At 39.7% G+C, this 15,461-nt stretch overlaps 1 pseudogene; it reads left to right on the top strand.

Annotated features, from left to right (window-relative positions):
• The first annotated feature begins 789 nt into the window (after positions 1-789).
• On the top strand, positions 790-14,566 carry LOC121807287 (annotated as a pseudogene).
• The last annotated feature ends 895 nt before the right edge of the window (positions 14,567-15,461 follow it).

Below are 15,461 nucleotides of genomic sequence, written 5' to 3'. Positions count from 1 at the left end.
GAGAAAACAATATAAATGCAATTGAGAGGCCGAAATTGAAATATGAATCCGCCACGCCACGTGGTGCCATATCAGCGGTCACCCTCTAAGAGCATCCACAATAGTGGACGAGCCGGCGGACGAGCGACCGTCGAGCCGCTTGTCCACTATTGAGACCGGCGTCCCGCTCACGGACGAGCCAGACGGACGACCTCTCGTCCGTCGCGGTGTCCGTCGTCTCGTCCACTATTGTGGGCGCCCGACGGAAGACCTCACGGACGAGAGCAAATTTTAATTTTTTTAATTATGTATGTTTTTTTATTTATATAAAATGTTCGCATTTTCTCCGTATTCGTGTCGAAATTTTAATTATGTATTTAAATTTCGTAGATAAAATGTGAAATTGTGTTGTTGGGATGTCCTAGTGCTTGTCGTAGTGCTAGTCCACTATCGTGCAGTGGGAAGTCCTAGTGATGTGGCAGTGGGGTGGGAAGTCCTTATGACGTGGCAGAAGGTATTTTTGGAAAGTCCTAGTGCTAGTACGTGGGGAAGTCCTTGCTATTGTGGATGCTCTAAAGTCTAATTCCCACCCGATCCTATTTGGGTCCGCTCCAAACCGCATGGGCTACACATTGTTCTACTTTTAAAATGGGCTCACATGTATCACTTTGTAGAGACATAAGAGAATTGACTGTGTTTGTTCAGATAGAGATAGAAAGAGAGAGAGGCAAGTGTGGGGATACATAATCAGGAGAAAGGAAGAAGGAGAGGCCACAATTTACTTAACAAAATCCTCATCCAAAGGTAATAACCAAAACCCCCTTATCTCAATCTATCTATCTTCTCCCAAACCTTCACCACTTTTCTATCTCTCTCTAAGTCACCTCTCCCTTTTTGCATGGCTACTACCATTCTTCCTTAAAGTTTGTTATCATACCTTTGAAAATTTAACCTATTTATCATCGCCTTCTATTTTAAAAAACAAGAGATAATGGCGCCAAGGTCAAGCAGGGGCAAGGGAAACAAAGCGAAGAATGAAAAGAAGAAGAAAGAAGAGAAAGGTGAGAAATAAATAAATCTCAAATTCAAAACTCCTACTTTCTATCTATGGAGTATTTCCTATTGCAGTTGTAGCAAGTGTGGTTGACATAGCTGTCATCACCCCATATGAAACTCAAGTTGTGCTCAAGGTACAACACAAATTAACTCTCCTTTTCCCCATTTCACACTACCAAATCGAGAACTAATTCTATCTCTATCAAAAACGAAGGGCATATCGACTGATAAGATTGTGGATGTGAAGAAGCTGTTGGCAGCTAATGTTGAAACATGCCACCTGACACAATACTCTCTCTCTCACGAGGTAATCAATTAGAGCTTGCAATGAAATGTTTTATTTCTATTATTGGGATTCAATTATGTGTCAAAGCATTGAATTGTATGCAACAGGTTAAAGGACATAAATTGAATGATAAGTTGGAGGTTGTTGCTCTCAAACCATGTTTGCTCTGAATGGTTGAAGGTATCAATTTTTGTGCCAAACTCTATGTCTATTTCCTAATTTAATTATTAACCCATTTTTTGGGGTGCAATACTATATTTTTTCCATTCATTAACACCAACGACTTTTATACAACTTAGCTTAGGAAGGGATAACTAGAAAGAGACATACAAATATTTAATTTTTTTGTTTCTAATGATTTTTATTTTATTGTTTTCTTCTCTCTGCGAGCATGATGATTATACATGTAGTGAAACTTCTATAGATAAAATAATTTCATCTCACTTTGACATTAATTAGTGGATAATGCTATGCAGCCACATTTTAGTACTACTATGTGATAAAAAAATGAATAGTTGTCAGTTTGTGACGGATAACTCGAATACAGAGTTATATATTTTGATAATGTTAATTTAGCAGTGATATTATTTTTTTGAGCTTATATATATGTTTATTCAACAACAGCTTCCATTTTTCGATAAAAATTATTAATAAGTACAACTAAACGGATTTCCCAACAGTTTAATTTATTAGTTTCTTGCTCGTTTCGTTCTAAGCTATGAAAATACATGTCAATATTAAATTACAACTAATACTTACCTAAAATGCTGAATCATATATTAATATTTTTGAGTAATACCCAAACGTTTAAATAATTATTGACAATTAATTCAACCACGAAAATTATTTTGCCTGACGTTTTTTTATAAAGCGTTTCAAAAATGGTGTAGATTGTTTTAACTGAGTACCAGTATTTATTTGCTAGTGGTCCTGCTATGTAGCATTATTAACACACCATGTTTGATAGCTTTAGATATTTGATTAATATTTACTACTTATATTAAGTATTGTTAATTACCAAGTTGTGTCAGACTTATAATGTATGCATTGATTAGATACGTTAAATATGCATGGATATTAATGAACGTCGAAATAACATAACATAATACTAATATTCAAACAATGTAGGTGAAAATTCCTATCGTCAAACTAAGAGAGTTAGGGGGCTAGTCGGGTAGATATATTGATATTATATACTCTATCAGACTATAATCAATATTCATTTTTTTTCATTTTAATCTGTTAATATAAACTACTAATATATTCTCATTTTTTATAATTTTGACCGACCATTAACACTACTCAATTTTTTTACCTTATCAATTTTATAGTGTTATACTTACAACTATGGGTAGTTCAGTAATTGTATGCTGACAATACTTTATCATCGCACATGGACGAAGAGTAAAAAAGTCTACTTTGTTAATTACTATACTTAATTGATCCTGATTTTGCAAATCTATTGTTTAAACAAATCAAGCACGTGGTCCTCTCTCTAGGTCTCTCCCAACATAAGAGCATCCGCAACGCGGTGCCGTCGCCGTTCCTATGCCGTTCCGGAGGAACGGTTTCGCGGCGGCACGCGTTGCAGCGTGCGTTCCGTCGCCATTCCGTGCCGCCACCGTTCCCATGCCGTGCCGCGTTTCGTTCCTCCGGAACGCGGAACGAAACGTTCCGCCACGCGCCGAGGCGACGTGGCGGACTCCCATTCGACGCGTGAAGCCCACTCGCTGCCCCGCGAGTGGGCTTCGTCCCGATGACGCAATAATTCATTTTTTTTTTAAAAATTCGAATTTAATAAAAAAAAAATAAAAATTTTTTTTATTAACGGTAATGAGACCGTTAATTTTATAGCCGTTTTTTTTTTTTTTTTTTATTTACTCTATAAATACTCCTATTTCATACTCATTTCAATCACAAACACACATCTATTTCTCTCTATTTCCACCCCAATTTTCATCTCAAATCAACTCTATTTTCCTTCTCCCAAATTTAATCAAACTAATGGATCCTTATGAACAAATGCGTCAAATATTGGAACAATCACTTGAAGAAGATCGACGACGGGAGGCGGAAGAAGCCGCTCCGCCCCAACGTCGCTCCCGTACTTACATCCATCGTAACCGGGAGGAAGCCGCCGCAAGGTTAGTACGCGACTACTTCTGCGATAACCCGGTTTGGGGAGATACGTACTTCCGTCGCCGTTTCCGCATGGGGAAACCGTTATTTCTCCACATCGTGAATACTTTGGCAGCCCGGGAAGAGTTCTTCCAGGAAGGGTTCGACGCGGTCGGACGTCCCAGCCACACGACGCTGCAGAAATGTACTGCAGCAATCCGCCAGCTTGCGACTGGACAAACGGCCGACATGTTCGACGAATACCTCCACATCGGAGATAGCACTGGGCGAATGTGCTTGCTCAAATTCTGCAAAGGCATCCGGGCAGCCTTCACCGACGAATTTCTCCGGAGGCCAAGCACGGCCGATTGTCAGTTCCTTCTCGACCTTCACGAAACAGTGCACGGATTCCCAGGGATGCTCGGCAGCGTTGATTGCATGCACTGGCAATGGAAGAATTGCCCGGTGGCGTGGAAGGGGTCCTACACGAGCGGCCACAAAGGTACCCACCCAACCGTTATACTCGAGGCTGTTGCCGACTACCGCCTTTGGATCTGGCACGCGTACTTCGGGGTCCCCGGGTCGAACAACGACGTAAACGTGCTCAACCAGTCCGACCTCTTGACCGAAGTTTTGGATGGTAAAGCGCCGGCCATCAACTTCGTCGCCAACAATCGGCTTTATAAAATGGGGTACTATCTCGCCGATGGCATCTACCCGAAGTGGCCTACCTTCGTGAAGACGTGCAGTGGGTCTGCGAACCCAAAGCAGACTCTTTTTGCGCAGAAGCAGGAGGCTGCTCGCAAGGATGTGGAGAGGGCGTTCGGGGTTCTCCAAGCGCGCTTCAACATCATCAAAGCCCCGGCTCGTACGTGGTTCATGGAGAACATGGTCGACATCATGTATACGTGCATAATCTTGCACAACATGATTGTCCAAGACGAAGGACCCGAGGCGGGAAATTGGTTCGACCCCGAATCCCCCGGAAGCTCAACCGCAAGTAGTCCGCCTCGAAGTGGAGCGCATCCGTCTATACAAGAACGGTTATCCATTCGTGCAAGGACACGCGACTCTAGCGCCCACACCCAACTCCAACATGATCTAATTGAGCACATTTGGGCAAACTTTGGCGGATGAAATTATTAAAATTGTGTACTTTTATTTTTTTATGATTTTAATTGTGTGCTTTTTATTTTTTTAAGTTTAAGTTGTAACTTTGTTTTAATGTTGTGTGTTTTTTAATAAAATGTGTTTGTTTTTTTAATTGAATTGAGTTGAAATTAAAAAAAAATGAAATTGAATGAATAGTAATTTAAGGAACGGTTAAGGAACGGTTAAGGAACGAGGGTTGCAGGTTCCGTTCCTTAGTTAAGGAATGGAGTAAAAAAGTACAGTGGGGCCCTCAAATAGTGGTTTAAGGAACGGTTTAGGAACGGTATAGGAACAGCGTTGTGGATGGCCTAACGCCTCGATCATTTTTAATAGTCACATTTGAAATGTTATAAACGTGATCAAATTTTGACATCCACAAGAATGATTGCCCAAAGAAGTCCATATTATTAACAGAAATGCCACTGTGAATACAGAGGACTACACTGACGAGTCACGTGCCTTGTCCCACGTGCGGAGGCTCCTCGATATCGTCGCCTGCACTACGCGCTTCGCCAAGCCGAAGGGCGGCTCCGGCGGCGGAGCGGAATCTCGTCCGAAGAAGAGTAAATTGCAGCAGAGCACGGCGGTGCCAGCGCCGCAAGATGGAGGAGAATCTCGGTTGCCGGAGACTACGCATTCGGTGGTTAGGGGAAATTACGAAATGGTGGCGATTCAACCTATTCCGAAGCTGTCGGATTTCTACAACTTCTTCTCTCTCTCACACCTCTCTCCGCCCATACTACGTGAGATTATTTTCTTATTTCTTTTCTGTTCTGTTATATGCTATCATCTGTTGGTCTTCTTGTTCTTTTTATTTTTTATTTTTTATTTTTTTTGTTTTTGCTATTTTCAGATTTGAAAAGAGTGGAGAGTAAAGATGGAGAAACGAGGCGAGATGGCGATTATTTCGAAATGCAGGTAATCTCTTCGAAACTTCTGTTATATCCGGAAATGTAAGCTTTTTGGAGACAATGTATTTGCCACATTTATGAATTTGTTCTCAATAGCAAACTATTTCTTCTTAATGAGTTATTTAGGTCTGCGTGGAACGATGGCTTATTGCAAATAGTAATTATACTTTAGTGGCCATGTTATATTCAATTGTATACTTGCAACGTGCTTGCAGATAAAGATATGCAATGGGAAGCTCATACAAGTGATGGCATCCTCCAAAGGTTTCTATACTTTGGGTAGACAATACTTGCAGAACCATTCTCTGGTGGATCTACTGCAACAGCAAAGTCAAGCTTTTGCAAATGTGAGTGATTCCATATGATTTTGTTTTTCTGAAGAATCCACATCTACATCGGATTATTGTGGTTGTTTTTGTTTTCTATAATTGGTCTTTTCTACAACTGAACTCTTTTTGCTTAATCACATTGTACCAACCATATTTTTTGAATCTGTCTTAATCTATCAAATGGCTCTGATCCACAATATGCTTAAATATGCATTTTGACTATAGATATTCTAAAATCCAGATCCAGACACCGGTTCTGAAATAGGAGTGATTCAACATTAGCTGACAGTTGTTATAAGTTATAACTATAATGTGCATAATTGTTGCTAAACTTTGTTTGTTGACAAGACTAAAATTGTGATGTTTATTTGCAGGCATATGCATCCTTGATGAAAGCTTTTGTTGAACACAACAAGGTAACCATCTCTTTAGTTGAAGTGGCTGTTTGATCTACAAGTTATTGAAAGGATAAATGAAACACTGTGATGCTTTTAACAGTTTGGTAACCTTCCATATGGCTTCCGTGCCAATACTTGGGTTGCTCCTCCATCAATTGCAGATTCTGCGTCTCACTATGTGCCCCTCCCAGTCGAGGATGAAAACTGGGGAGGAAATGGTGGAGGCCAGGGAAGACAGGGAGAGTATGATCATAGGCCATGGGCAACAGATTTTGCAATATTGGCAAGCCTACCTTGCAAAACAGAGGAAGAGAGAGTTGTTCGTGATAGGAAGGCTTTTTTGGTTCATAATCTATTTCTGGATGTCTCCATTTTTAAAGCTGTTTCATCCATACAGAAAGTCATAGACTCTGCTGCTAAGGATGCATCCAAGTTTTCTTCGGGTTCAGTTGTGCATGAGACTCGTGTCGGAGACCTAGTTATTGCAGTCAAACGAGATGAGGCTGATGCTAGCTTGAAAAGGGAACTCAAGATTATCGGCACCAAAACAATGAATGAATCTGTGAAGGAAGTTTCCCTGAGAAACATACTAAAAGGGGTGACTGCTGATGAAAGTGTTGTTGTACATGTGAGTAACCTCTACCCAGATATGAAACTTTGTCTTTGTAAACCACTATATCTATTATGAAATCCTTGAACCTCTCTCTTGGATTTACATTTTCCACCAGTGCATTAAATAATTAATGTTTGTCATGGTTCTTAATCCAGAAAGTCAATTTTTGGAACTATAAATCTGATTCTTTAGTGTCACGTAGGTGATCAGTATTGACTTTACTGATAAACATTTATGAAGAGCTTGCATGTGTCAGTTGGCCATCTTGTTCTATTACTTTAAAGTGTAAGCATGCATCCATTTCCTTTCCTCACATAGATATTTACCTTCCCTTTTAAATTTTAATCATTCGATGCCCTATATTTACCCTGATTTTCAGAAGATGTTTATTACGAATTAAGTCACCTTTCGGTGACCTAGTTCTCTTTCTGATGCATAGAAAATTGATTGAGCCCCATAATACTACATCCTGCAAATATAAGTGCATGAAAGCTTCTTTTTATTCTGCAATAATTATGAAGCAGAAACTAATTCAGTGGGATATTCATTTTTACTAAATATGCAGCTATTGTCTCTCCTAAGCCTATAATTGAAGACACATACTAGATCTGTAGGAAGTGAACTCTTTCCTTTTCATGACTTTTGTAATCTTTGAGCGTGAAGCAATCTGTCTCTGCTTTCAGGATACTTCTTCTTTGGGTATTGTAGTTGTCCGTCATCGTGGGTACACTGCCACAGTAAAGGTTGTTGGTGATGTAAAAAGCGGAAGGAACCTTATAAAAGATATTTATATTGAGGACCAACCTGATGGGGGGGCCAATGCTCTTAATGTTAACAGGTTCTGACATGTTTCCTTGTCTAAATGCATACTTTGAGAATGTGCCTACTTTTAATACAATATGTTGCCTTATCAATGAGACTATGTATTAATACATTAGTTCCAAGTCGGAAGTTGTTTCCATCTGTTCCTGTAACATAAGTAAGTTCTTAGTAGAACCGTTATGGTTTTCTGTTATGATGGATCAGTGGCTGATGATCGAGCAGAGTAATTACGTGTATCACATGTCCTTACCATGTTGTAATCTGACATTGCTGGAGTATATAATCTCTCTAGCAGATCAAGTTTATGTTTGTGCATTATATGCCTGGAATTTCTTCTAGATAATTGCTGGCATTTTCCAGTAAAACTAGCCCAATGCAATATTAATTGACTGATGACGTTTTTACAGTTTACGATTAATGCTTAACATGCCTGGTGTGGAATCACCAGTCAGAGGACAAGCTCTTCATTCTGATTGCATTGATGTTGAGACTTCGAGAGATCTGGTCCGGAAAGTAATAAAAGATTGTCTAACAAAGCTCGACCAGAATCCTTTAACAGCAGAAAATTGTATCAGATGGGAACTTGGTTCTTGTTGGGTGCAGCATCTACAAAAGCAGGAAACCCCAGCAGATAATAATTCTACAAGCCACAAAGATGGTAATATGGTTGAACCTGAGGTAAAGGGACTCGGGAAACAATTTAAACTATTAAAGGCAAGAGAAAAGAAATCTTCCCGTGCTTTTGGCAATGATGAAGAACAGAATGCTGGATCCTGCAGTGTAAACATGGAAGATAATACAGAAGAGGGGAAATTACGTGCGTCTGATTTTGAGTTGCTAAAATATGTTCCTGAAGATGCTTTCTTGCGATTGAAAGATACTGGGACTGGCCTTCATACCAAGGTAGAGTAAAAATCTCAGAGTACCTACAGTTGAATTTTTAACCTAATTCCAAAACCTTTTGATGTTTTCATTTCTTAACTCTTAGCATTTATACTAAGCTGATACACTGTTTTGCATGCAGTCGATGGACAAACTGGTCAAGATGGCATTTGAGTATTACAATGATGTTGCTTTACCCAAGCTGGTATTGTTTCATTTAGAGCTTAAATTAGAGTGGACTATTAGAACCTTTCTAGTTTATAGCTTCTGCCGAGTCTACCTTTTAAATCCACCATCTTTTTTCAGGTTACAGACTTTGCATCACTTGAACTTTCTCCAGTTGATGGTCGTACACTAACTGATTTCATGCATCTTAGAGGATTACAGATGCGTTCCTTAGGTCGTGTGGTGGGTAAACAATTTCTGATTCTTTTTTTTGTGTGGAAACTCAGCTCTCCAGTAAATTTCTCTATTTTTTGTTAGATAGAGGTTAATTTGATTTTGCTTGATACAGGTCGAACTTGCAGATAAGCTTCCGCATATACAGTCTCTTTGTATCCATGAAATGGTTACGCGAGCTTATAAGCATGTAGTCCGAGCTGTTATTGCTTCTGTTGAGAGCATGGATAACATGTCTACTGCTATAACCACAACATTAAATTTCTTGCTTGGATCCTGCAATGCTGATAGTAGTGATCAAACTCTTAAATTGCAATGGTTGCGGGAAATTTTGGACAAAAGATGTGGTTGGAAATTGAAAAATGAATTGCAACACTTGAGAAAGTTATCGATTCTGAGGGGTCTTTGTCATAAGGTACTATACTATTTCTGGTTTATCTTTGTAACTTGGAAGGGTTTGTTGAGTTCCTCTTTTGTAGGTTGGGTTAGAGCTGGTGCCTAAGGACTATGATTTGGAAAGCTCCACCCCATTCACAAATAATGATATTATCAGCATAGTGCCCATTTGCAAGGTAGGAGCAAGATCATGTAGAAAACGAATGTTACGGGTTTATGTAGTTTCTAAATGATCGTTTCTTAGTGACTTTTACACTTCATGTTTACAGCATGTTGGGTGCTCTTCTGCTGATGGGCGAACTCTACTTGAGTCATCCAAGATTGCTCTCGATAAAGGGAAGCTGGAAGATGCTGTTAATTACGGAACAAAGGTATTAATTATTTTAGTACTTAGTACTCCCTCCTGCCATAAGCGAGCCATTACTTTTGGGCACCGGATATAAGGAATTGATATTTAAAGAGTTAAAGTGGAGAGAATAAAGTATGAGAGAAGGACAAGTAGACGAGTGAAAAGAATAAAGTAGGTGAGAAAATTAAGTACTGTAAGAGAGATGATTTTTTGCTTAAAAGAGAAATGGCTCACTTATGTGTGGGACATCTCAAAAAGGAAAGTGACTCGCTTATGATGGGCGGAGGGAGTATATAATATAATTTTTTGCTCTACAATGTCATTTAATGCATGTTTTCATGACTCAACATTGAAATTGCATTTTGTGATACTGAAGGCTTTGGCAAAGATGATAGCTGTCTGCGGTCCTTATCATCGTACAACTGCTAGCGCTTACAGCCTTCTTGCTGTTGTCCTGTATCACACTGGAGACTTTAACCAGGTGAGATGACGTTTTTGTTGTTTCTGTTGCTTATATAGCTATTATAAGTACTAAGTAGACATATCTTTGATGTCTATAAGCAGAAAATTGAATTTCAACATTCAATATGTTTTGCTAAAGAAGACCATCATTCTTGGGATTACAAAGCTCAGAATTGTGATGCTCTCAAGAAATTATTGATATGCTAAAAAATAGTACTCCCTCAGTTCCTTGTTAATAGAGGCATTTCTTTTCGGCACAGAGTTTAAGAATAATGTGTTAAATGGTTGGTAGAAATGACTCAATTAACTTGGAACTTCCCAAAATAGAAAAATGACTCTATTAACATGGAACGGAGGGAGTACATGTTATTACACTGTTGAGTTTGAGCCAGTAAAAGAGGGTACCACTTTTCGTCTGTCTTTCATAATGATCCTCCTGTGTTTATTTGCATATAGTTGCTCCATATTTCAAAATCTTATGAAATTGAAGGCCTTTTTCAAATGCCATAAAGCAGGCATGATAAGAGTTTTGGCCACTATTAATATCATATGATATTGTTTCATAAGAAAGCAGGTGCCTTGATATGGTGACATCTTTATTGTGCGTATACTTGAATGGTGTTTAATATAACTCCTCAAGTTCACTGTTATCAGAAATTCTCTTGTATAGGCAACTATATATCAGCAGAAGGCACTGGATATCAATGAAAGAGAGCTGGGGCTTGACCATCCAGATACGATGAAGAGCTATGGAGATCTATCAGTATTTTATTATCGCCTTCAGCATATGGAATTGGCTCTGAAGTGAGTTGATGCAGTTCTAAGATTATTCTTTCTTGTATTGATTAACCATGGTGGCCTTTCTTTCAAATATGTAATATAGCAAATTCTGTTTAGAAACTGAATCTCATTTGTAATTCCGTACTTGGCTTAGTACTTTTTCACCTAAATTATTTATTGATAATTGTTTGTGACATGGACAGATATGTCAATCGTGCGTTGTATCTTCTCCATTTCACATGTGGGCTTTCTCACCCAAATACAGCAGCTACTTACATAAATGTAGCTATGATGGAAGAAGGCATGGGAAACGTTCATGTTGCTCTCAGATATCTACACGAAGCCCTTAAGTGCAACCAAAGACTATTAGGAGCGGACCACATACAGGTCTATTACCCCCTTTTTATTTCTTGGTTGCAAGATGCATATTACTACACTTGCACAACATTAATAGACAGGTTCTTTACATGCATGTGATATTACAACCATGTTCCTGAAAACTCATGGACCTTCAAATTAAAAACTTACTTGCTAAATCTTGCAGACTGCTGCTAGTTATCATGCCATAGCCATAGCACTTTCATTGATGGAAGCATATACACTCAGTGTGCAGCACGAGCAAACTACTTTACAAATTCTTCAGGCCAAACTGGGAGCAGAGGATCTTCGTACTCAGGTTTCTAAAAATCTCTTCACGTTTTCTTATTCCGTAGAATGCTACTGCTGTGAGTGTACACATTTAGTGGATGTATGTTGCTTAATAACTGAAAGATGGGCACATTTTTAAGTTCTTTTGGGTGTATTCACACTATCGTAGTACTCCCTGCTGTCTGTCAGTTGAATAAGCAGTTTAAAAAACTTTTCCATCATAATCTTCATTAAAAGAATTCGGTATTCCAAATTACATGTACGGTTAAAGATTCTTCTAGTGATGTTTATTATTATATTTGTACTAGTCACTTTTATGTTAAACACACGTAAAACTATGATGCCTTTTACTGCAGCTTATTTATAGATGCCTATGATGTGGCAATTTATCATATTTTTGTGCAAAATATATATAGAATTTCTGGGTACTCTGCAGGATGCTGCTGCATGGCTCGAGTATTTTGAGTCAAAAGCATTGGAACAGCAAGAAGCAGCACGCAATGGAACCCCAAAACCAGATGCATCTATTGCCAGCAAAGGTCATTTGAGGTATTGATCCGATATTTCCATAAACTTGGCTGCACCTTCTTTCGACATACTGGAGAACCAAATCCTTTAAACCTTGTTCTACAGTGTGTCAGATCTCCTTGATTATATAAGTCCTGATCAGGAGTCTAAAGCCATGGATGCTCAGAGGAAACGAAGCTCAAAGGTATCAATATGCTGCAATATTTTGAAACAGGAATTTTCTGATTTTTATTTCATTTTAAGATCTACAAAGACTATATATTAGTTGTGGTTCCTCTAGTTTGTCCTTGCTTCGCATTTGTTTGTTTAGAATCACTCTATAGCACTTCAAAACTTTAGATTCAAATTGTTCTTTCCTAGTTAGATAGGAGAGATTAACTTATGCATCTGTAGCTAATTACTTCCTTTTCATGATATGATTTCGTAGGTTACTCAAGTCGGTGAAAAATCTCCTAGAGAGCAGCGAGAGGAAAAGAATGAAGACCCAATAATCAGTGGAAATGTCAAAATAAGTGCTGTAGAAGAGGAAAGTAGCGTTAAACCGAACAAGGTAGATAAAAAATCCTCTAAAGAACCTGTCAAGGTTGTTGAAACGAGATATGATCATCAACCTTCAGACCAACTCATCCTAGAAGGAATGTCGGAAGAAGGGTGGCAGGAAGCTACTTCGAAAGGACGGCTAGGAAATGGTGCTGCAAGAAAGTTCAACAGAAAAAATCCAGATCTTGCCAAGTTAAAGATTAATTCGGCACACTCCCACTATAAGGATGCCGGTTACAGAAAAGAGGCTGTTTCTCAGGGGTATAAGGTCACACTTAAGACTGTTTTGGCTGAAGGTTCTCTAACAAAACAACCTGGCACTGTAAGCGTAAATAATATTGATGGTTCAAGTAAAGTGACTTCAAAGATTTTGGGAACCAAAATTTCTCCCAGTTCAGCATCCAAACTATCTCCGCTTCCTGCCACTCTCACACCATTAGCTTCAAAGTCGTCGTCGTACAAAGAAGTAGTAGTGGCTGCGCCAGGTACGGTTCTAAAGCCCTTACTGGAGAAAGTTGAAGAATTAAGTGAGGAAAAAACTGACCACCAGATATGCATTAGTCCAAAAGAGACAACCCAGCATGACGGGGGAGAAGGAGTTCCTCTAGATGACTCCTTACCAGATTGTGAAGATGCAAAAGGAGACAATGAAGGTGATACTCAAGAAACTGGATCCGAGTTGACGCATTCTTCTGCAGGTATCCAAGATCAGGAGAAAACTGTAGAAACAAATGGCAGCAAGCTCTCAGCTGCTGCTCAGCCATTCAGTCCAAGTGCCTTTGCTTTGCCTCATACACTAAATTCAACTGCTGCCACTAGTGTTTATGACGTCCTAGCCAGCCAAGGCACTCTTAGCGAACCAGTGGGTTTCCCTTCAGTTGCTGCGCCAGTTCCTTGTGGTCCTAGACCACTGATGTATTATAGAGCGAGCCAGAGTTTCCGGAATCTTAGACCTCAGATTTTGAATTACCAAATCCCTGTTATTGAAAGAAATGGTGTTGTCTCTCCAAATACAATGAACCCACATGCACCTGAATATGTTCCCAGAAGAGCATGGCAAACTAATGCTGCTACAGAAGATTCAAATCCTACGATTGATTCTGAAAATCCTGTGGTTGGTGCTGGTTCTGGGAGTGAGAAGCACGATGAAAATGTCACAACCAGTGCTAGAGGGGAGAGACCGAGGAGAAACAGTTCTGGCGCAGAAAAAGCAGAGCTGGCAAGGCAGATACTATTGAGTTTCATTGTGAAATCTGTGCAGAATACTTCAGATCCTCCAGCTGCAGCTGTAGTTACTGACAAGAAGCATGAATACTTGAGTAATTCTGCTGAAGCAATTGAAAATGACAATGCAATCATAAAGATAATTCATGGAAGTGATGAAAAGACAAACAGTGAGAGCCAGAAGATGGCAGATGTAAATAAAAATAAGACAAGAGATGGGGAGGACTTCGTGCTTGTCACGAAGCGTAGGAGGAACCGGCAACACTTCACAAATGGTGTGAATGGCCTGTACAGTCAACAATCAATCTGTGCTTCAGTTCGTTGAAGAGAGGATACTGGGAATAGCGTTGAAGAGAGAAGACTTCGGGTATTTGTTCTTCTCAGTCATTATTCTGCTGGAAGGGGTGATAAGTTGAAGATATGCCCAAAAAATACAACCTCGTACTTAGATGATTTCAGATAGCACTCCAGTGTGTTTAATGGGTAGAGAGAGAGAGAGAGATGAGATGAGAGAGATTTGAGGTTCTCTCATCTCGAAGTTTTGGTTGAATTATGTAAAAGTAATTTCTTTTATTTGCTTCATCAATCATGCCTTTTCAGTTTAACTTAGTTCTCTTTGGAAGAGCTACCAGTGTTACCCTGACTTGAACAAATTCATTCTTCCACTGTGAAATAAAGTCTCATTTATGTCCGATATTGTGCGTAGGGATCAGACCCCCATGACACTAGTTACTAAGACCTCTTTTTCTATTACACCGCTTACTGAGTTGGCTAGACTCGGAGGAAATAAGCCAAATACAAAAGAGAAACAAGATTAGAGCATATACTAAGTACAAGAAACCCTAATAAGAGTCCAAGCACTGTTCAAGTCAGTCACCAGACTTGAACCTCCAAGCCACCTTGATTAGTACCTGCACAATGAAGTGTGTAAACTAATCAGTAACACAACACAACGATCCCGTAAGATCTAAATCAGAACAGACAACTCAAAGGTCAGAAGTAACAGGAGTTGGCTAAGGTCACAACAACGACTACACTAGGCCAAGAACCTCCCCACACGCTTCAACCAGGAAGTCACAAGGTGAGAAAACGTCATACACAGGTGCCAGAAACCTCAGTCTCACCGGCTACCACCAGTTCCCAACCGTGGCCCTCAATTACCACCAAAACTGACAGATCTTCCACGATCTACACAACATCTCTCACACAAAATACCCAAACTCGCCGAATCTGAAACCCTAGGTCAGGTCAGACACAATCTCACAAGGAAACCGAGAGAGTAACCTAACTCCAAAACTTCACCGATAGAATCAACTAAAACAAGGATTCATCGGTAGAAACCAAAGGATCGAAGGAGAAAACTGGCGATGATTGTCGTGGATGTAGTGAGAGAAAGTAGAGAGAAGGAAGAGAGAATCGCACTGCAGAGTGAGAGAGAGAGTGAGGATCGAATAATAGAGAGAGGCGAAGCGGCGCCTCACTTAACACACATCACAAACACACCCTGGATCCAACGGCTGTGTTTGATGATCCGAGAGACTGGACATGTGGCGGCCATCGGTGAGACAGGTAAGTAACGAGCTGGGCAA

This window comes from Salvia splendens, chromosome 6 (assembly GCF_004379255.2).
Source record: "Salvia splendens isolate huo1 chromosome 6, SspV2, whole genome shotgun sequence".
Lineage (NCBI taxonomy): Eukaryota > Viridiplantae > Streptophyta > Magnoliopsida > Lamiales > Lamiaceae > Salvia > Salvia splendens.
The sequence above is the reverse complement of the archived record's forward strand: the minus strand, read 5'-3'. Positions and strand labels throughout refer to the sequence as shown.